At 38.6% G+C, this 23,856-nt stretch overlaps 1 long non-coding RNA gene across 1 annotated transcript; it reads right to left on the bottom strand.

Annotated features, from left to right (window-relative positions):
- Positions 1-7,963: 7,963 nt before the first annotated feature.
- Positions 7,964-15,699, bottom strand: LOC147319596 (uncharacterized). The gene is made up of 2 exons (XR_015131560.1): positions 15,217-15,699; positions 7,964-15,089 (listed from the first exon to the last, which is right to left on the bottom strand). It is a non-coding gene; the product is annotated as an uncharacterized LOC147319596 (long non-coding RNA).
- Positions 15,700-23,856: the final 8,157 nt, after the last annotated feature.

The following is a 23,856-nucleotide window of genomic DNA, read 5'->3' as shown; positions in this document are numbered from 1 at the left end:
TAAAAAGAAAAAAATAACTATCATTGATGTGCAGAATGAGTTTTACTTTATATTTTATATTTTCCCTAATATCCTGAATTACAGCAAACAATGTTTAAAAACCTTATGTTTCTGAATAGATATGTTGGGTAGTTAATTAAATTTCTGATAATGTTTTTGCATTTTCTGACAATTACAGGTCGAATAACACTAGAGATAAATACTGCATGCAAGCTTATATTACCTGCAAACAGTTAGATATCAGATGTTTGCCACTTGTTTGGTTTGATTTGTTTGTCTTGGATTGAGTGGGGTGTGTGTAATATTAAATATTATATATGTTTTTGGTTAGTTTTTCCATTTTATTTGTTATTTGATTTTATTGGTTAGTTTTATGTTTATGTTTGCATACTGACGTTGTCATTAGCTGATCATCAGATAATGGTGGTGGTAAACATGCCACAATGTTTGCAGATATGTGTGTTTGGATTGCTTGCTAGAAGATCAGACTCAATATTAATAATATTTATTCATGAACTTATTAATTGATCATGTATCGATTAAGAAACCATCTTAAACATTGGTCTGAAATGTGCACAGACTGATTAAAAAAAAGGATTTTGGCCTCTAAAGCTAATTTTCCCATAAAAAACAACTGTGTGTGTGTCGGGGGGGGGTAATTTTTATGTAACTCACCCATTTAAATTTACTTAAGGCTACTCAATGCATTATTAAGCATTTAGTTGAACTAAAAAACACTACCAGGCAGGGATTTCAAAGTTAAGGGAAGTGCATAACGTTAAAGCCCACACAAAGAAACAAAAAAAAAAAAAAACTACCACCAAAAAAAAGATCCACCCAGCATGTTTTGCTTCCAAGGAGCCAGACACTTTTGTAATGTTTTAAAATGGTGTAGAGCAATAGTTTTCCAGGCTTTGTCTTTGTTTTTTTTTTTAACATTGGCTGCTTTTTCATTCATTTTCAGCCCAGTCTTTCCAATATTTTTTTTAAATCACTTAACACAGACCTATGACTGAATGCACACTGGATGAACCAGGGTATGAACGTATTTGTATCTTTAGACACTTTATTACAGCCTGATGCAAAGCATGTAATTTGTTATTTGCACAGACAACACAGTTTGATCAACAAGATGATTCCCAAAGAGCCATTACCCAAACACTTTGGCATACATCAAAGTTCATTGCATATCTGCACATACCTACCATGGATTTACCTCCCCAAAACACAAGTCTCAACATTATTGAATGAGTGTGGAATCATCTTGACAGAGAACGGAATAAAAAGCAGCCAAACTCTTAAGAAGAAGAGCTTTGAATGTCCTTCAAGAAGTCTGGGGAGCTATTCCTGAAGCCTGCTTAAAAATTACAAGAAAGTGTGCCTCCTACACAGCCTGAAAGTCCAAGTTCACGCTGTGTTAGAGAATAACGGCGGCCATACCAAATATTGTTTTTCAAACTTTTTCAAAATGAACAAACTCTGTTTTTGTCTTATATAGTATGTTGTCATGTTTTTTTGCACATTTTTTTAAATTTTACTAGATTTTCCTAGCAAAATATAAATAAATAACAAGAGGCTCAAGTATGACGGACTATTAGTGTAATAAATGTGGGCTATAGATGCCTGTGATTTATATATATATATATATATATATATATATATATATATTTAGGTATGGTATTTTGTTTTGTTTTTTTAAAACATATGAGCTCTTGCCAAAAATACTGCACTGCTATATGTTTTTTTTGTTGGTTTTTTTTGTTTCGTTTCGTTTTTTTTGTCCCGTTTGGATCTATAGCCATCAGAATTGTTGTCTGAAGGCCAAGAAAGGTGCCAAGCGGATTTACTTTACCAATTGGATCATCATGGCCTTGCCATATTGGTCCATTTGATTGACCTTCATTATAATTATGTATTTATTTTATTTTATTTTCGGGACAGACATGACTGGGGGATCGGACAGTGAGAAAGAATTAAAGAAAGAGAGGAAAAGAAAGAAAAAGAGGGGAGAAGAGATGGTGAGAAAGGGGGAAAAAATAAAGCAACCCCCCCCCCCCCCCCCCCCAAAAAAAAAGAAAAAAAACACCTGGATCACCTGTATGGGGATAAGAAAAAACAGAACAGAAAACAAATAAAAAAGAGCAACAAATAAATACAACACAATCACAATAAACTAGCTAACAGTAGATAACAGTAGATACTAAGTATTACATGTTATTGTGCAGTATGCAAGATCGACAGCGCACAATGTGCTTTGAGGTAGCAGCCAAGAAAGGTGAAGTTTGTGTCTGTGAACACCCGTGTGTACACCTGTGTGCACACAGTTGTGCATCAGCATGCTTGTATTCAAAAGGTTTCTCCATGTAACGATCAGCTAGGGAGTGTGGGGAGCCATAGCCCCATTCCCCAGGGAATGAAGCAGGTATGGAGGAGATCCAGGCCCCAGACATCCAGAGGCCCCAGAATACAAGGACCCAAGGAGGACCACCAGGGGGGCAACCGTGCCACCCTACTGGGAAGAGCTGAAGGAGAGCCCCAAACGAGAGGTCACCCAGCAGCCACGGAGCCAGAGCGGGTTGCAGTGACGTGCCCGCGGGCTCTGCACTGCTATATGTTAATATGAACTCAATTTTATCATTTGGTGCCTTTCACCTAATGTTGCTCATGTACTCACTGTGGTTTATAAGAACTGGATATTTACATTTTGTTTTAATTATTGGTGTTAATTCAAATTAAATTTTGTATTACCATTGAATTACCACTGCAAATTACCAATTCACCTGGCTTATCGAGCTAGCGTTAGCTGATAACTTCCCAATTTCACCCTCTTGTCCAAACATGATTACGTCAAGTATAGAAAAAAGAAAAAAAGACAGCAATGCCCAAAATAGCAACTGATGTCAGACAAAGACACAAACTCTGTGGTTTGTTACACCAAAGTTCATCTCACAAGAACAACTGACAATCACGTATACCGATTTAAGAAACTACACAAAGATTCATCTCATTATTTTTATTATTATCTACTCCAGTCCAGGGTAGATTTTGTGTGGGTGATAGCATGACTCACAAAGCAGAGGACAGTGACAGTGACATCAAGGCTTATGTCAAACGCTGCAGCAAGGCTAGGGCTCCCTTAAAGCTGGGCCTGGAGAGGATGACTCAGGAAGCGGAGACGGGACACAATGTAAGAACACTTTGAATTGTCAGAATACGGTTAACTCTGAAATTCATAACCATGATGCAGTATGTGGCACAAGGCATGAGTGCACCACTTGTGACACAATGAGATCAGTTTACATCACCGACTGAAAGACAGAAACGAGCTCTGGGATGTGAACTTGAATACTCTCAGCTTTGTTTTAGCAGCTCTGAGTGGAAACGCAATAATGAAACACAATAACAAAAAGTCTTTCAGTGAAGTTATTATTGCAAACCAGCTCAGTAAGCTGCACCACAGTCTATTGCCAGCATTAGAAGCTGAATACACTTATATCTCTTTTCAAATTTAAAGTAATTGAAACTAACTAATTGTGCTGATTATTTTATTGGAAAAGCAAGAATTTTTGTTTCTGTTTTGTTTGGTAGAAAATTAATTCAGTCAAATCTGGTATTCATTTTTATAAAAGTTTATATTTGGCAGCAACAGGCATCAGTGGCAACAGACCTTTTAATTTAGTTGAGGTGAGGCGGGACGCAAAGAAAATGTGCAGCTGATGTGGACAGGCCAAAGAAGCTTAAAAAGAGCACCTTAGATGAGATTAATCAATTGGATGTATAGACAGCTGAGCCATCAGCTGATGAGGCTGGCATTGTGATCGCCTGATCTGCTGGGATTTGTTGACTGCCTGAACAAACACTAAGCTCCATTTATGTCTTTGTGTCTGATATTATGAACATTTTGAATGGTTTATGTTAATGAGTAATGTCTACATAGCTGCTTTGGCACTTGTGTTTTGATATTGTCACTCCCACCAGGGATAAAAACAGACTGGGAGAATAATAATTCCCTGTGGGTGAGCTGAGACTCCTACCCGTCAGCTGCAATCCTATATAAGCAGCAGCCACAATAACAATAAGTAGCAGCAAGTGACTGCTAATATTACATCTAATTTTTGCTTCAGCACCACAAAAGGACACGTTCAGCACTGTAGATAAAGACATCGTTCTACGTAAAGTTAGATTCAGAGTTTCAGTTGGTTTATTGTATTTCCTTTGTTGGTTTCCTGGCCTTTGCTTCCTTCGGTAGATTATTCACCCATCTGTGTGACCTTTTAAGCAAACTTTCCAATACAATATGCTCAGTAAGACATCTGTTCAGCAAATCAGCTAGAGCTGACACTACTTAAAGCCATGTCATTGTTGTGAAGATAAGATATGAAACTTCATTGATTGTGACCAGAATTACATTTGTGCCTCCTCCTACTCATGTACAGATCACGCAGTCCTGAATAAGAGCAAAGGGTCAAAGCAACAACTTGCTAAAATCAATGTTTATGTGACTACTGTGAGAAAAAAAAAGAAAACAAACAAAATATCTCTATCTACACATACATATACACACACACACACACACACATATACATATATATATATATATATATATATATATATATATATATATATATTATATTTTTGTATATTTTATTTATATTTGTCTCTGTATTTATATATGTGTGTGTGTGTGTGTGTGTGTGTGTGTGTGTGTGTATACATATATATATATAACAATTCTGTAACTGTAACTTCGGTCGTTGCTGTGCTTTTTGGAAGTCGAATTTCCCAGAGGAACCCACCCGAGGGATTAATAAAGTTCTATCTTATCTCTTATCTCTTATCTTATTAGTGCTGTCAATAGATTAAAAAAAATGACCTGAAGTTACTAAACTTCATGAGTGTATGCACTCACTCCAAGAACCGTATGATTATAAATATGCATATAAATATGCTACGATGAGATAGCTGACTTCATCTAACTAGCAAATGTTTTCCAGGCTACGTTGGTGATGCAGTTTTTTTTTTAAATGATATTTTTAAAAAAATATCATTTATTTATGTATGATATTTTTGTCATGCGATTTTAAAGCCGGTCCTACAACCGCATCCAAGAATAACATCTCAGAACTGTCGGTGAAAATTATTCTTGGAGCTAGGTTTAATTGAGCTGCATTTTAAAGAGGTGCAATTTCACAATTTGTGTATATTTTCTAAGTTCACTATTTTGTCATGTGTTGAGAAAAACACAGATTTAAAAATTACATGGTCTAATATTTACATTTAGCATATAACTGCAACATGCTTTTTTTCGTTTTTTTTTTAAAGACTCGAAAGGACTTGAAATTCAAAATTTCAGACTTGTGACTTTACTTGGACTTTTACACCAGTGACTTGAGACTCGACTCTGACTTGCCTGACATTACTTGAGACTTGACTTGAGACTTGAGGATAAAGACTTGAGACTTACTTGAGACTTGCAAAACAATGACTTGGTCCCACCTCTGCTCTCTACTGACCTCCTTTGTATTTAATGATGAGGATTTGAAACATACATTTCAAATTTGTATTCTCAATAAGAGCTGCTGCCACTGATTTTCAGTCCAGGGCCTGTTCAAATTGGCATACTTCATGTTTCTTTTCCTTAAGAATGGCTTCTTGACAGTCAACCTTCCACTGAGATTTCTGGTGAGGCTTCGGCAGAGGTACCACTTGCTGGCCAGCCATCTGCTTAGGGAACCAGGCCAGCAAGGGGGCCCGGAGGGCTGAAATAACAGGAGGAGAGAGCTGACCGCCCTAAGGGGGCCCAACTTGACTCTATGCTCTTCTGTTGCAAGTGACAAGGATGATTTAGTTAAAAACAAACATAACGGCAACAAAGAAAGCCACACAATGGAAATGACGTGGAGTTATTCTTCTGGGAGGAAAAAACGTGAGAAAAAAATGAGAGAGAGGATAAAAGAAAAGGAATACAGATATGAGTAGGGATGGGTATCGTTTAAGTTTTATCCGATACCGGTGCCAAACCGGTACTTTTGAAACGGTGCCGGTGCATAAACGGTGCTCAAACCGGTGCTTAAAGAATGGAGAACACAAAATTGGTCCAAAAACCTCTCATGTTCAGCTGTTTTTTTGTAAAATGATAACAATGTTAGCCTTTTCTGCAGCTATGGGGCATATATGGTATCACTCTTGGCTGGAAGCAGTGCTTAAACAATGGAAAAACACAAACTTTGTCCAAAAACCTCTCATGTTTAGCTGTTTTCCACTTTTTCTTTGGTCATTTTAACCTTTTTGGCCAGGGTGAAGGGAGTATCTGCCATCAAACAAGAAGACAGCCGCATGTAACTACTACGGTGTTTGCTAGTTCACCTTGCATGCATTAATTTAATAACGTGGTTAGCCTACTCAACGTAAATTACACACGAACAACATTAAGCTAGGGCTGCTCGATTATGGCAAAAATGATAATCACGATTATTTTCACTGAAATTGAGATCACGATTATTTGACGATATTTATTTAACCCTTTAAGACCTACTATAGAACCAAGTCCACCAGAGCTTATATTTTTTTTTTTTTTTACATGTTGTAGTGCCATTTGTGGGAGCATTTCAAGTTGCTATACATCAATACAACTGTTATAGCCCATATTTTAATAATATGTATGCATTAAGTCCATAGTAATTACATAAATTGCAAAAAAGTGCAATAAACTACAAAAAAATTGAAAATCGCTTTTGTTTTGTTTACATATATTTCTACTTGGAGAGATTTAAGAGGTTTATCCCTCAAAACTTTAAATACAATAAAGTTGCAAAAAAATAGTTTCCCACCACAGGAAATTTATTTTGAGTGTCTTCATAGTTTTATTTTGGAGATACAGCAATTTTTATATACTGCAGGAAAAACAAAAAACAATCCTATGATGCAAATTTGCAAAGAAAACAGCATGTGCATCATTTTACTGTGGGAAGTGTTACGAACAGCTGATAGGAACGGCAAAGCGTGTTTCTGGAATATTATGTTTTTGTTCCTGCAAGCGCTTTTTATGCAATTTTTGCAAAGCTATATGTGGAACGAAACCGTGACCTAGGACAAGCTGAGGGCATCAGATGTAAGTAAAACTCCTCCGGTTTCATATGCAAAACAAATTATTGCGCTAGCTTACACGGTTCAGATTCTACAGGGATTTAAAAATAGTTACGCAAAACGGAGCAAAACGGAGCGTGCTGCTCTGACCGGCTTTAAAGGGTTAACAATAACTTTAAAAAAATAATATAAAATGGTGTGCAACACCACTGAAGTTTTTTTTTTTTTTAAACTCTCTTTTCAACCAACGGCAGTCACTCTCCAAATAACTTCTGCTTAGCTTTCCGAGCTTCCCTCGGGTCCTCTTAATCAGCGGTCTCCACCCTTTTTTGCGCCACGGACCGGTTTATGCCCGACAATATTTTCACAGACGGCCTTTAAGGTGTCGCGGATAAATGAGGGAGGGGCTAATAATCGGCTCAGTCATTTTTAATGATCGTTGAAAGCCCAGATCGTAATCGTGATTAAAATTCGATTAATTGAGCAGCCCTACATTAAGCTACTCACGCAGAGATGAACGGCTGCTGCTGCCATCATCATCCTTCATCATTTCTGCTACACTGGCAGGGCTAGGGGCCAGGACTCTCCTCTTCGTGTTTTTGGGGGATGTTGCTAACTCCGGGTCCGATAACAGGCAACCCACCCGGAGTAGATGTGCACGGTGTGAGGTCTCGCAGCAAGCTATCAAATACGGCGCATTTCTCGGCTTTAAAAAAAAACGCTATGCGTCGTGAAGGATATAAAAAACAACAACAGCAATAGAATAATATTAAACACAAAGTGAACCCGTCTTCCTTCATTAAATAGGTTCTTTTAGATGTTAAGGAGGAATAGACTTAACCAGGCTGGCGGAGAATGAAGACAACCGGACACCTGCTGCAGATGGGGAATCAGTGAACTTTTATTAAGACAGAGACAACCTCTCACAACAGCTCACATCAAAAGATTCCAAATATTTGCTGTGAGGATGGGTATATATTCTCTAAAACTTACAGGAGGGGGTTGTGAGGCAAGTGCTGCATTAGCAGAAAAACAACTCCATAAAAGGAAAGCGGCCTTGGGTGTTCTAGTCTCCTCGCCTGCAGATATCTTTCACCTGCAGGACGAGGCGATCGCTTCTTATCGCTCTCAAGGCCAAAGCACATTTTTATTACACAGTTGCACAGTAACTTTAAAGCTGAACAATATTTAAAGCTGAATAATGTTTAAAGCTGAACAATATTTAAAGCTGAATAATGTTTAAAGCTGAACAATATTTAAAGCTGAATAATGTTTAAAGCTGAACAATATTTAAAGCTGAATAATGTTTGATCAGATTATATTTTCTTCAAATCCCCCTTTTGACCCATCTTAAATGGGTCAACACACAAAAATAAGTAACAATCAAAGGAACACAGAGACGTGTCGAAGCCTGGCTCGAAAAACTCCTCGGGTCTTTTCATTTGTCTTTATCTGTCATTGCAGATGAGGAGAAAAGAGTCCAGGCACCACCCTGCCCAGGGGTCGGCTGCAAGCAGTCTCGGTTCCCGATGAAAGCAGTAACAGCTGTCCTGCACACAAGGGTACAACGAGTTAGTGCAACCAGGGTAGTGACACAAAATTAACAGTTCCTGTAACTCAGCAACCAAAAAGCATAAGTAATGATAAAAATGTGGAGAGTACAGAGTATACTATAATAATGAGAGATATAAACGTGAAAATGTGAAAGAATAAATCAACCGTAAAATAAACTCAGAGCGGTAACTGCTAAGGACATTCAAAAGTGAATATGGTAAAACTGGAGAGGAAGTGGTGGGCAAGACCCTAGGGGCTACATTTGTCAAAAATCGGACTGTCAGAAGTGGGCGAAGCTTTTGAACTTCAAGGTGTCACAAGTGTCGGGGGCCCTTCACAGATCAGGATTATGCCAATGGGAATGAGACCCAGGGCCAGGAAGCAAACAAAGACGCAACATCTTTGCCTGCCTGTCATTTCAGGGGGAAAGGGCCAAGAAATGTTTACTTAGCTTGTATGTCGTCTAATAGAGTATGATGGGTCAGAGAAAGGTGGTCCAGTTCCCCTCACCTCGCCAAGGGCGTGTTCTAGGAGTTAAAGAGCAACAACCTGCAATCTGTACCAAAAAATCTTCATAGTCCCACCGGAAAATCATAAGAGTAATAAACGATTCAGCTCAACAGACAAGTATCATGTTCAGGTTTCTCCAATCATTAAATCACTATTATTGCCACAATTTGCTTTATTCCCCCTCTGGGCAATGAGAGAGAGAGCCCCTAATGGCCAGTTAGTGGGCTCTAGGTCAAACTGTCCCCAAATTTGTTATCTGTTATTATTACTTGTTGTCATGTCACTTGTCTGTTTTCTACTGCACCCCTCTCACCAAAGCAAAGCAAACATTAGCAGCACATTGACCGTAGTCAGACATCCTCATTCCATAGGTGCTATAAAACATTTCCTGTAAAAGAATCACAGTTTTCAAGACAGGGTGTGTCTCCCCCAACACTCTCACCAGAATACAGTGTAATAGCATCCCCAACTCCTAACCCATAAACACCGTTTCTTCACACATCCGCCCAGAAATCCTGTAATAGAAAAACATTAAAACTGTAACCCTGTAGGGAAGAAAATGTAAATGGTAACGCTGCGCAGTTACCTCTGTAAGCAACACAAGACACAAAAATGGCATTTACAGGTTCACTCATCCTCGAATATTTTGTCATCCTTCTACTCCTGTAAAAGAAACCCACATAAATTCATCCACCCTTTTATCCTATCTAGGTGGAGGTGGTTAACCTTGAGTCATGGTCAAGTCTTGTCACCTTTTACCAGTCAGTCCGTTTGTTTTTATTCCCAGTCTTTCATCCATTCATCCGTTCTTTGCTGATAGTGAAACCTGTCGTCGCATCTAGTTTCCACACTCAGCAAAATGACGTCATCTCAAAAAGAAACCAGAACTTGAGTTTGGATTACCTCGCTGAATCCTTTTTTAAACAGGGACTCTCGTTTCTAATTGTCCCCACAAGTGTTTCCTCCAGAACCCATTTCAATGCGGAGAAACTCACTTACAACAATTTTCTCGCCGACGTGTAATGCTTGTAATTTCCGATGTGCAGATCTGCTTAAAGAAAAGATTCACAAACAAAAATCAGTAAATATAAAACAAAATAAAATGAAAAATAACAAAAACAAAATGCAGACGCCCGGGTCTTAGGACTTGTCACTGAATATTCTTCCCATCAATAAAAATACCAACCTAAACCTACACAGAGTCAAATCAACACCACCTCAACCTTTTCATATTCATAAACCTATATGTTTTGCGTTCGTGAAACAAAATTGAACCATTAAGTAAGTTGAGCTCTTGAAATGTTTTAATTCTCTTAATTCTGCCAGTTTATTTCAACACTTATTCAATGACTTTTATTCAACTGCTACTTGGTCACTCGACTTTTACCTGTTCAAATTGCCTAGGGTTCAACAAAGTCTAGATCCCCGTTTTCATGAAACTTGAACGGTGTACGATGATTTACTTACAGTAATTTAGAATCATCACTCAACCTAGCTCTACTACTGGCACTGCGTGACTTTTCTCACACTGGAAACCAGAATTTAGTACAGAACTTTAATGCCTCAGGCAATCGCGTTCAAGGGCTGCCCCCCCTTCTCTTCTTCTTTGTCCGTGTGTTCCTCCTTTATTAAATCTCCATCACAATGACGTGGCGCTCTGAAATAAAACTCACACTGTTAATTCCTCGTTTTCACTCTGCACCACTGCTCAGAGTGTTTTCTTTTCTTTTTAGTGTAGAGTAAACAATTAAGTCGAGGCCTTAAGCCCCAGATATCTCGCACGGGCATCATTTTCATAACCAAAGCGCTCCGGACTCTGCTCCCCAGACCACACAAATGCCCTCTGGGCTTATTATTATAGCAAATTCTGTATTTGACTTTGTTGTGTGCAGCATTGAGCCTTTGTCAGTAAAGCATTCTTCATTGCAGCAGCTGGAGCATTGTGTGTCACTTCTTAGTAAATTAAATCAACATTTTGATTTTAGTGCATGGGTATGTATCAGTTTTTGCTCCCTCAACAAGTGCATAAGTGTTCATGTGTGTGTTTCCCTTCATTCTAAGTAGGCGCATGCAGAAGTGTGTGTTCGTGTGTTGGTATATGTTTGTGTTCATCACCTTCCTGTTCTGTAGTTTAGGTAAACCAGCGGCCTGACGCATGGCCTAGGGTCCTCCCCTCCTCTTTGGGTCTGTTTTCATCCGTTGTTGCAGCTGCCTGCATCTTCTCCTTGTACCTTGACCCTTTTGCTTCTGCCTTCTGCAGCTCTGCTGTTCGGCTCTTCTCAGAGGTCAGCATCCTTCTGCTCACCGTCCCTTTTCCTCCGGGCTTAATGCGCGTCTCGTCACAGCTCTGTCAGCTGACGCAGCCTGGGAATTTCCCCCGTGTAGTGAAACGGGCTTTAGGTTTAGTGCTCTCCGTCTCTGCTGCATGAGATCACTCTTTTGCAGCACTGTTGACATCCTCAAGTTGTTGTTGTGAGTCCAGCTGCTGTGGCCTTCAGGGGTCAAAGGGTCAAAGATGGTCGCGGAGAGGGCAACGATGGTAGAGGGGAGGGTAGGAGTCCAGGTCAGCTTCGGCTCTCAGAAAAAACAAAAACAAAACAAAACAGGCGAACAGGAAAATGATGTTGTGTTGGCTGTGCTGTGTTGGCTGTGTTATCCCGAGAGGGGAGAAACAACGAGATCTCGTCTCCCCCCTTTTTTGTTTTTGTTTTTTTTTTTTTTTTTTTTCACCATATAATCAACTCATAACCCCTCAAGTTGACAGGACAACACAGGTACGTGTTAAAATTCTTAAGATCCTGTTTAGAAACCTAAAAAGGAATTTCCTATCATTCAGTAGTCATTTGTCTTAAACAATCAACAAAAACATGTCCCAAGTCGACCCTTTTAACCACTAAATTTGTCGTGTCCTCACTTAATCCTCAGACCAGTGTCTTTGTCTTTTGACGTTACGTTGTTGTCCTGCAACCCAAAGCGTTTAATTGTCAGTAATGTATAAACTATATCATTTAAAAACAGGTGTATGTTAAGTGTCGCTACTTTAACCTTGCATGTACGTGCACATGTATGTAAGCTGTTTCTTCATTGCATGTATGGGTGCGTCTGTATATGGGTTACTTTAACTTTTTCTCAAACGAGGCATGTCTCTAACACGCACATGTGTCTGTTCCTCACCCTTCTCATATCTTTCTCTGGTTGTGTGTGGTTTTATTTGTTTCAGTGATTTACCAGGAACATCTTTTCCTTTTCTCCATGTCTTCCGCCAGAGGTTAACACTGGTGAGATTCAGGGACACAGCACCCAGAGCAGTTCAGCAAGAAAAACCCGCCTCAAACTACATTCTCTCTTTTTTGTTTTACCGGGAGGGGTGAGGACAACTCTGGTGTCCAGTCGTGAATTTTAGCCAAAGCTTGGCCTGTCTTCTGCTGCCGTACTCAGGCTTCCAGGTTAAGAAAAAACACCTGTATGAAGACACTAAACATACATTTAGTATTTGTATAAACATAACTGCCTAAATCATTGAACTCTTGAGGAGGGTGTATTTCAGAATCAGAATCAAAATCAAAAACTTTATTGTCATTGTCATGAGACCGACGACATTAAGAATGGTCCCCGATCATTGCATCATCCCTAGTAATATCAAATATAAAAAAACAATAAAATTCAATCAATAAAATAGATAGAATACTTAAAATACTAAGTATTCCCACCGTCATGCTTCAGACCGTGCATATATTAACACAAGAGTGGCATTGTGGACATTTTTCTAGTATTCAGATGTGTTATTGCAGTTGGATAACAGCTGTGTTTGAGTCTATTAGTCCTTGCTCTGATTGCCCTGTACCGTCTGCCTTAGGGCAACAGTTCGAACAGGGAGTGGCCAGAATGTGAGGTGTCTTTTATGATGTTTTGGGCCTTTTTAAAACAGTGGGCGTTGTTTGACTCTTCACTAACTTTAAAACCCCACCATAACAATTTCTCACTGACAAACTTCTATGCATCCATTTAAACATGCGAAGCCAGCACAAAATCACACACATACCCCTACAGCAAAGCTTTAACATAACCACAATGCAACTCCTCCCTTAAACGGGAGAAATCACCCTGAATCAACCAACTCTATATAAAACGTCAAACAAAGATAAACCACAAACATTTCTACACTTCTGTGTCTTCCACGCAGCACAATAGGCAGAAAAACACCGATTACTCACAGTCTACAACAAAAGAAAAACCTGCTCTTTTCACAACTCTCACAGCTAAAGTCAAAACTCTTACCCAGTGCCTCTGAAATAATAAAAAAATCACCAAATACTCGATTACTCTTTTCACTCGCTCCCTCTCACTCCCTTCTTCCTCATACAGCATACACGCTCGCTCCCGCGGACCCGCTCGGCCCCGCGGGCTCACTCGGCCCCCACCTTTTTCCTCTCACAGAGACAGAGAGAGAGACCCTTTTCCTTTTTTTTTTTACTTCGGTCTATCTGCACAGAGTTTACCTCATCTCTTTCCTTCTATGGGCATGCACACTTCCTGTCTCACACACACAGCCCCTCTCTCAGAGAGAGCAGAAAAGAGTTTTTCCTTTTTTTCAACACTCAGGAGAAATTCAACAGACAGTTTATACCACTATTTTACACTTTATTTACACACACCGGTAATTTATGTTCTATTTACACACGGGCCCGCATAGACATATGCCAGAAGAGGTTACCCCTAACTTTTTGACTAATTTAAAAGCATCTTTCAGCTGTTTTGCTTCTTTAGGCTGGTGTGTGGAGTTGATGACTGTCTCAACACATGTTAATTGTTCTCCCAATGTGCTAAGAATAACACCGGGACCCCAACCATCATCATTAGTTTCTCGATCTAATTCTCCATCCATTTTACTGTCAATGAAGGAGTGTTCTTTTATTGCTTTTAAAGGAGAATTTGGGCCAGCTGGGTTTCTGCCTCTGTTAGGCACTAATCAGCTGGGGCGCTGCTTTAAAGGTGAGTCAGCACTGAAATATCCCTTCAGGTGTTACCAAGCTTCTACCAAACCGGAGTCTGGCGGGTAACCTTGCCTAGAGCTTCCTGATAGGGGTGCTAGTTGGTTGTCACCTTGTTCACACGTCTCATTCACACTTTATACATTACCTGCAGTCACTCATTACCCTCCGTATGTATGTAATAAATGTGTAAAAAAAATTCTATGTGTGGTGTATTATTTTAACCAAAAGAGGAACCTAGTTCCTTTAATTGTGTAATCTGTGAACAACGGAGAACAAACTGTCCTGCCCAGTGTTCCACAGCAAGCATTCAGCGTGTATTTATGTGTGTCCAATATCAAACAGAACATCAAAACATTTAAAACACTAAAATCATCGGGGTTTTAAGAAGAGATCCGTTTTCTCCTATTGATCAAAGGGACCCCTCCTATGGACTCCAACCAGTACTTCTCTTTTTTAAGTTTTAGAGGATCTTTTCTAATAAAGTCCTCTGGGCCTTCCTAACCCTTCTGTAGTTTAGAGAATATTACTAAAAAATATTCTCAAGGCCTTTAACCTTTTAATTGTTTAGAAAGGCGTTACTAATAAACCCTTTCAAGGTCCCAGACCTGCTGAGGTATGTATCCGACACCGGAGAGCAAACCCGTCGGCTGCAACCGTGGCCAGACCTCAGTTCACTCTTATCTTTATTCACTTATTCACTTATTTCTTATTCACTTATCTCTTATTCACTTGTCTGATTCTCAACAAGCCTTAAGTAAGCCAGACAATTTTGGTTATGAATTACTAGGAGTTTGGACACTAAGTATTTTTATAATGTTCAATATAGCAGAAATAAAAGGTCTGCTTACCTTGTTTTTTGTGTGTACACAGCTTTTGTCCAAACTCCGTTCACTCAGACCACGGCCGATGTCCTCCCTCCCGTTCCAGTTTGACCTGGAGCGGATCCTGTTCGTGACGCCATTTGAAGGATATAAAAAACAACAACAGCAATAGAATAATATTAAACACAAAGTGAACCCGTCTTCCTTCATTAAATAGGTTCTTTTAGATGTTAAGGAGGAATAGACTTAACCAGGCTGGCGGAGAATGAAGACAACCGGACACCTGCTGCAGATGGGGAATCAGTGAACTTTTATTAAGACAGAGACAACCTCTCACAACAGCTCACATCAAAAGATTCCAAATATTTGCTGTGAGGATGGGTATATATTCTCTAAAACTTACAGGAGGGGGTTGTGAGGCAAGTGCTGCATTAGCAGAAAAACAACTCCATAAAAGGAAAGCGGCCTTGGGTGTTCTAGTCTCCTCGCCTGCAGATATCTTTCACCTGCAGGACGAGGCGATCGCTTCTTATCGCTCTCAAGGCCAAAGCACATTTTTATTACACAGTTGCACAGTAACTTTAAAGCTGAACAATATTTAAAGCTGAATAATGTTTAAAGCTGAACAATATTTAAAGCTGAATAATGTTTAAAGCTGAACAATATTTAAAGCTGAATAATGTTTAAAGCTGAACAATATTTAAAGCTGAATAATGTTTGATCAGATTATATTTTCTTCAGTCGCCAGGTGTTTCATCGAATTTGAGGTGTTACCTCCTTTGACAGTATCACAGTATCAGCTTAAAGCACTTGTTGCAGGCTGCTGAGTTTGCATATTTTGCTGTGAAGTACAGCCAGAATTTTGACCGCTTTGCCTTGGGCATTTTTAATCTGTAGCTCTGCTCTAAAAGAACGTACGTACCTGGCCCCGCCTACTATCCTCGGAAACGTAAAATGATTGGCTAGAATCTAAAGTGTATCACAGCTCAGGAAAAAAAAGCACCGAAATGTGCGCTGCTTTTCGGTCTAGTTACTACTGTTTATGTCAGAACCGGTGCCATTATGGCACCGGATACCGGTACCCATCCCTAGATATGAGGGAAGCAAATAATAGCAAATAAATATATTGCTAAATAACTAAATGCATCTAATTTAGCTTAAAATGTGGGGGAGAAATGTTTCAAGGATATTTCAAAAAGCATCGCATCATTCTTTTGCTTTCCTCTGACATTAAACATTAGTTAATTTAGCCTGCAGAGCAGCCTAAATTAGTTAAGTTACATGGCTGTCACATGACCCGTCACAAGACCCAGTTAAATGCAAGTGGCCAAGACTCAGAGTTGGGACATAAGCAGTCATCTCTGCAGTATAATTGCCAGGTTGAAACAATGTAGACATTAGTTTTATTAGCATTAACACTTCACAATACTTTTTCTTGGGGATTGTTAAAATAACCATAGTCGTCTCTGGTGTGGTCACAAAAATGTTTTACTTCTCATTTTATAGGACTTTTGTTCTTGGGGTGTCAGAATATTTTTAACATAATGGTGATGAATGCTAGTTGAATGGGTGCCTTGTTTAGACCCATCAGATCCTACATCACCACTGGGAAGGAACAAGCACAGTGAGAGAAGCCGTCACAGTGATGAAAAGCATTAAAAGAAATAAGATTACCGGTAATAAAGAAATCAAAAGTACAACTGTTTGGGTTCTCACTTTAATCAGAATCTGTTGTTATATTTGTGGTTTAGGCAAAGACTAGAACACAATTTCTATGTATTGTATTTAATGTAGTTAAGCCCCACGATTTGGCCTTCTTTGCACATGCTTACTGTTTCTACCTGACCACTGCATGGTATTTATTTCAAACAGCTAAGAAAGAATGGATGAATGTACTATATCTCAATTTAGCAGGTTCATCCATATTTCTTAAGCTGACATCTGAGATATTTAGACAAACTATCTCTATAAGTCTCATCAAAATAAGTCGGTCTCTGATTAGTTGACCTGTAATCCATCCTAAAGAATGTCTTAGTTAATGGCTTAATAAGATGAATCCTGAGGTCAGAGCACTTCCTAGGATTTTAAAGGTTTTTTTTTTCCTAGGTGGATCACAGAGGGGGACATGCCAGCAGGGAAAAGAGCAGCAGATATGTCTAAACATTTGACTAACAGCCATATGGCAAGATAAATCTTTGGGTTCAATTTCATAAAAATAAAAAAAAAGAGCATCTGTTGTGATAAACATGCACAGCAAGCTAGATGATATCGACACTAATTTTTCTTCCTCTCTGGCTACAAATTGTGTGCATGCTTTGGCATCTCTTACACATACTTTTCTTTCCTCATATACACCCCAAACCTTTGCAGATATTGATTATGTAACAGTGCCAAAATGGTCAAGCAATTACTTTTGTGTCATTCACAGATGTGCCTTTTTAGAGCTACAGTAAGACATGACAGCACATTTACAGAAAGCTATGCTAGCGTGATATTTAGCACCAGCAGCTCTTAGGCATAGAGGGAAATGTTATAAGATGATGGTGGCTGTCGTAGTGGCTCCCTCCATTATGGGTTCACCTCAGTAAGGATGAGCGTGAGTTTGTTATTTGCACACTTAATTCTTTATTATCAAAATTTTCTATACACAGTTTATCCTTACTCCACTTAATATGCCCGGCCATGGAGCATTGACTGTTCGTGAATGCACGCAGCCCTCAGTTGTGTCTCTGCCTCCATCTCTGTACCTACTATATAAGAAGAGAGCAATATTAGCTGAAAAGACACCCTTCTCAGCTGGCACTGCTCCCAAACCACACACCTCCACATCTACAGCAAAGCCAGGAAACCACACCTCACTGTCACAGTGACTTATACTGGTTTTCCTGGCTCAAACAATACTATGCAAACCAATTTTTCTATGCAGTAAAAACCCTGCTTGTATGAGGTGATGTCATGAAGTACCAGGACTCCAACTATAACAATCAGAAACCTTAACTGATTTGAATTTGATCGTTTCTTTAAGGTCATCACATCTGGGCTAATTTTAGTCCTGTTCAAGTCCTGTTCTATCACCATGCACTTTTGAGTCTGTAATAAGTGCTGGATTTCCTCTGATATGTTAAACAGCTCTTAATTATTTATTATCATTATTATTTTTAATAATTTCAGGAAAGGAACAGGATGACAAATCTGGTGAGAAGGGTGGATGGTAATGGAACATTTTATATGTTTGGCGAGAGAACTTTCAATTTCATGCACAGCATGATGGAAAGCTGGCATGAAGTGCAGTTCATCTAGTTTCCATTGCATGTTTTTCAGGATGTTACAGTAGAATCCTATGTTAAGACTCGAGGTGTGCCACCAAATAAATGTTAGATAATAGAATCAAAGTCAAAGTCAAAGTCAACTTTATTTGTCAATTCTGCCACATGTACAGGACATACAGAGAATAGAAATTTCGTTAATAGAATAAGCATGCTCCAGTAGCCAAACAGCTGTTGCAACTGGTAGTCTCTTGAAACAGCAGCAGCACCACCCTGAAGGTTAGATTGGTTAAATTGAAATCAGGTAATGTGGTTATGATTTCTTTAAAATGGCAGAGTCCCCTAACTCCAAGTTCACATCCTCCCTCAGGCAGTTTCACTGATGATTTTAGCACTGCCTTTACAATGTTACAAGTGATCATCATGACAATAAAGGAAGCTGTTTGCTACTTCTATCAGTGAGATTGGTACACATGTTATCATTTGTTGTTTTTGACAGCAAAATCTGCTCCCCACCCCCCGGCCCCGCCACCCCACATCACAGCATGCACATCTTCCCACTTATTTTCCAAAATTATTTCCATAATTTTTATTTTGTTGAAAAGTGAGTTTATGCACAAGAGCTGAAGATTGAGATAGAAATTCATTGTATGAATGTCTGAGGGTGTTGCTAGACGTAGACTCTTTCTGGGGTTTTTACCTACAGACTGTAGGTTTTCACCTGCAGCGTTCACAATAATCTATTTCCATTTGCTTCAGACTTATTCTATATTTAAAGTGATACCAAAAAGTTACTTTGTTTAAGCTAATGTGACATTTACAGAAAGGAAGTTCCACCATATCCATGGCTCACATGTTAGTTATGTGGTCAAATTAAAAAAAAATTAAGTTTAAGACATCTAAGAGGAGCAGGGAGTGTGCCCACACACACATTGTTGCTCAGTGCAGCAACATAACAGACAACAGTAATGTCATAGTGTGAGAGGAGAAAGGGTGAATCTTTGCTATGTGAACGTTTACCTATTTGAAATTGTTTTGATTAAAAGGGAGCAGTATTACAAAGTACTACTTCCAAAGAGTCAAGAGACTCAGAAAGATGCAAGCACAACAGAACTAAGTCAACAGATAGCTCCAAAGTAAAGAAACAGTCTATGATGTTGAACAAAAATCAAATAAACAAAAAAAAATACTGAAAAATCTGAAAGCATATCTTACATTTAAGTATACTCCATCCAACTGTTGTTTAGAGATTTAACTAATTGTCTTGCTACCTGGTTTAAGGGTATAATGATAGCCATTATTGGTGAAGGCCATCTTGGTATTGTGGAACTGGATTTGATGAATGACATATGGATCAAGAAAGTGCTCTAGCATACACTGCTTTAGCTTTCATTTTCTATTTTAATTACATAATCCATCCACTTTCGATGTGAAAGAGTATTCAACAGCTTCGTTTTCACTCTCAGCTCTCTCTTTTAACCACAACAGACTGACACAGGATCCAAATTACTACAGATGAGTTTGAATCAGCGTAATTGTTACTCTTTGAGCAAATTTAAGGTCACTAAAAACTCATTGCTCCAACCTTTAGGGACAAATAATGTCCATTAATGTCAGTAAACTCATGGACTGAACATACACACACACACACACAATGGACAACTGTACCCTCAAACACACAATAATAACATGGAGTGAACCACCACTCACAACCACTAGCACTTTATATAGCCTCTGTAGAAATTATCCACACCCTCACTTACCTTAACTGCACTACTGTATAGCTCTGTAATAATCATTCTGTACATACGATAATTTTTAACCCTACAACTGTTTACAACTTGCATAGTTCCCATTTCTGTATAGCTGTATATCTCAGATTCCTGTAAAGTTATTTATTTCATATTCTGTATAGTTTTTCATATTTATATCCTGTTCATATCCTGTACATAGCTTGTACTCACTACAGCCTGTACATACTTATAGTTATAGAATATTCACAACATACTTCATACCGTGTACATTATAACATACCATAATAGACCCATTTCTGTAATATACTTACATATCTATATTATTGCTAATATATATTGTAATATATCTATATCACTAAGCACTTCTGGATGGATGCAAACTGCATTTCGTTGCCCTGTACCTGTGCATGTGCAATGACAATAAAGTTGAATTCTATTCTAATTCTAATTCTAATTCTAAACTCAGTTACTGGATGGCTGATGGACCAGCCAACCGAGAAGCTGACTTCAATACATTACTAGGATACTAACTCTGTATATACTGAAACCAGTTTCCACATTTCTCATAATGCTGTATAATAATAATACGACACAGACCAGACCTTCAAATGCATTAATTTCCATTTTAATAATGGAAGCGTCCTTTTAAACTTAAATGTGTAGGTGGCAGGAACAGGTAACATGTTACTGTTTAGTTTGGTTAACTGCTTTGAACCTGGATAGATGATAGGGCAATTAATAATTGCATCTCCTTCCCAAGTTTTGAAAGTGAGAGTTAAACCCGGTGTTTGTTTGTGCTACAATGTTAGCAGCTAGCTGTTTATGTTCCAGACAGCCAGTAAGGGCTTCCCTGCCCTCAGACTTAAAGACATTTAGGTTTGGTCAATATCGTTCCATCTCTGGTTTTAGACAAATTAACATTTGCTGCCAGGAAGCTCTTGTTTCACTTACAGTAAGCTAACATGTTCTTCTGCCCATCTATACTCTGCTACTGTGTTACATGCACCACTCCATCTCTTCCCACTCAAACACATCCATCTATCTCCAGTTGAATTGACAGTATCCTAAGGAGAATATGCCCGAGGTCCATTTCCCAAGCAGATATATAGATATATATATATCCAGATATATAATCTCTCCAGTGAGTGCTGCATCCACTCCAGGGTCACCTCCCAGTTGGTCATATGAACCCTTAAAGTAAGGCATCCAGGAGGCATCCTGATCAGATGAAGCAACAGAGGTTTGACTCTAAAGTCCTCACCCTAACCTAAAGCTGAGCCCAGATATCCTATGGAGGAAACCAACTTTGACCCCTATTACCCCAAACCCCATTTTTTCAGCCTCTACCCAGACCTTGTGACCACAGGTGAGGCAAATTGAAAGCTTCCTCTTCAGAATGAACTCTCTCTCTGAGCTCACTGCAGTGTAGGCAAAGAAGAGAAAACTAATATGACCACAAATGAGCGCAAACTGCAGTAGAGACTCGTACACTGTGCTGAAATGAAAATGTGCATAAATTAGGTAAATAAATTCATTTTTCCCCCCCTTTGGTTTCTTGAAAAGGTGAGGGGTTTCATTCCCAGCCCCCCGTTCTTCAGCAATCAGGAAATGTCAGCATGTGTTACAACCATCTGAAGCTCCAAATACACACCAGAGAGTATATTTCTATATGAGTGCATTAAAACCTCAAGACTTTTGTGTGAAATGTTGATAGACTCTTTGGACCCAGAATACAACCTAAACAGGAATGAAGTAGATACTTATGGTTAGGAAAAAAAATCTTAAAACAACTGAGGAAATAAAGAATTCAAAGTAGGCTGACATTTTTAAAGTAAACAAATTCCTTATACAGTAGCAGTGGATGAGGATTCATCTGTCTACACATGTGTAATAGTCCTGGCTGGTCTAAAACCGGGACATGGGACAAGATATGTAGAAGCAAGAAATCTTTAAGATGAAGGTTTTACTCATTCCAGGCGATCAGTTGCTGTTGACCTCATCAAGCGGTTACCGGTCAAAGCCAATTAGTCTGATGACACACAGGAAGACGAAGAATTTCCATCACAGGGTTGTCACTGTGTAAAAGGCTGATACTTTATTTAGCTTGCCATTGATTAGGTGCAGTGTTCCACTCAGACTTGACTTTCACCTTCCTATACGAGACACAACAATTTAATCAATTGATGAACTCCCTGATGCGCAATAAAGCCTCAGCAGAAAAGCCAGCATATTAATGCAATCACTCATTTAGAGACATTTATTTAAGACTCTTCTTTATAAATAAGGGCTGTTAATTTGTTAGAAGTTACTAAAACAAAAACACGGGCAAGACAACACTAGTAGAAACCCTGTATATGTATAATCTGTGAAACATTACAATATGAATTACTCAAATCAGAGTCCGTGTAACTGTGAGTGAAGTTCAAAGGAAGCAGCTTTTTTGTAAGCTGAAAGTAAAAATACATCTAAGCTTCTAAATTAAAAACATGATGCTCGTGTTTAAGATCAGTAAGGAAGACCTGTCCCTTATTTTCAGTCTCTGTGGTCTCCTGGTGATATAGGCTTTGCTCGCTGGTCTCTTTTAATCAATTTCCATTTTCCCTCACTGTCAAAATCACCTCATCTGAAAATTAAACATCACTACTCTCTTCCTGCCAATCAGCCTCACAGCCCTTGTTCTATAATTTTATTGTAATCATCCGTCTTCTTGTCTTCTGGGTTGTCCGGGACATTTAATAATCTGCTTACTTTCTAGACCAAGGTCATTACAGTTAAGTTAAACTCAACTAAAAGTGGGTGTTAAAGCATATTTAACATTTGAGACAGAGAATGAACTAGCATTTATATAGCGTTCCCCTAAGCTTACTCCCCCTAGGAGCACTTTAGCATACAAGCCATGCATTCATACATTCATACATAAGATGTTTATCTGCGCTAACAATTCTAGCAAACTTAGACTCTCCAAATATGACATAAAGTATCTCTAATAAAGTAAATAGTTCACAAAAAAGACATGCAAACCAGACGCCAAAAGCGGTGTCTGAAACACACCTGAAACCGCATTCTCTGGACTCAACGTGTATACTATCTAGAAACACATTTCTCAGTAATATGTATTTTTTCACTTGCACTACTTACATCAGAATCACTTAAAACAAAGAGATTTGCACAGTGGGATATTTCTGCTTGTGCAGTGTAAAATGGTTGCACAGGCTTATAGTATGTAGAAGCCATATGATAGAATACTTATTGAGGTTTTGGACACACTCAAAACACTTGCATACTATTTTAGTTTGAGGTTTGCTACAAACAAATCCTTTTTTTTTTCATTCTATGTCAGTTGAACAAAAATGTAACATTAAGACAACATGATAAAAGCAACGAAATGAAAAGGAAAAATTTAAAGAACACAATCGCTATGATGTGCTGAATACACTCAGGTCTATCAAACGTGTGAAGAAGTCCATGTTTTTCAGAAAAGTGCATTTGCTTTTCTTGTGAGGTATCAGCATTATTGCACAGGCATAAAAATGCGTAGAGAAAATTTAAATTATTTCCAGATCCAGACAAATTATAAAAATGATAAAGATTAAAATCATGTATTTGTGAAAGTTTCCTGCTTTTGTAGATCCACTGTGATCTGTAAGACATGTCTAACGAGACATATGTTGAAATAGCACTTCTTTTTTAAGCTATCCTGGGTTGTTTATCATCTTTTATAAATAGATTGTTCATTAAATGTAAACATTTACTTTTACATGTACTTTTTACCATTTAAAAGAAAAAAAGAACACATGCAATCATGCCTCAGATTGCATTATATATTGCCCATTAACTAAAGCAAGTTTGACACCACTGCATTAGTTAGTGT

Source organism: Aulonocara sp. 'chitande type north' Nkhata Bay, linkage group LG11, assembly GCF_057382095.1.
Source record: "Aulonocara sp. 'chitande type north' Nkhata Bay isolate Kocher_YH1m ecotype deep benthic linkage group LG11, A_spYH_male_GT1.1, whole genome shotgun sequence".
Lineage (NCBI taxonomy): Eukaryota > Metazoa > Chordata > Actinopteri > Cichliformes > Cichlidae > Aulonocara > Aulonocara sp. 'chitande type north' Nkhata Bay.
The sequence above is the reverse complement of the archived record's forward strand: the minus strand, read 5'-3'. Positions and strand labels throughout refer to the sequence as shown.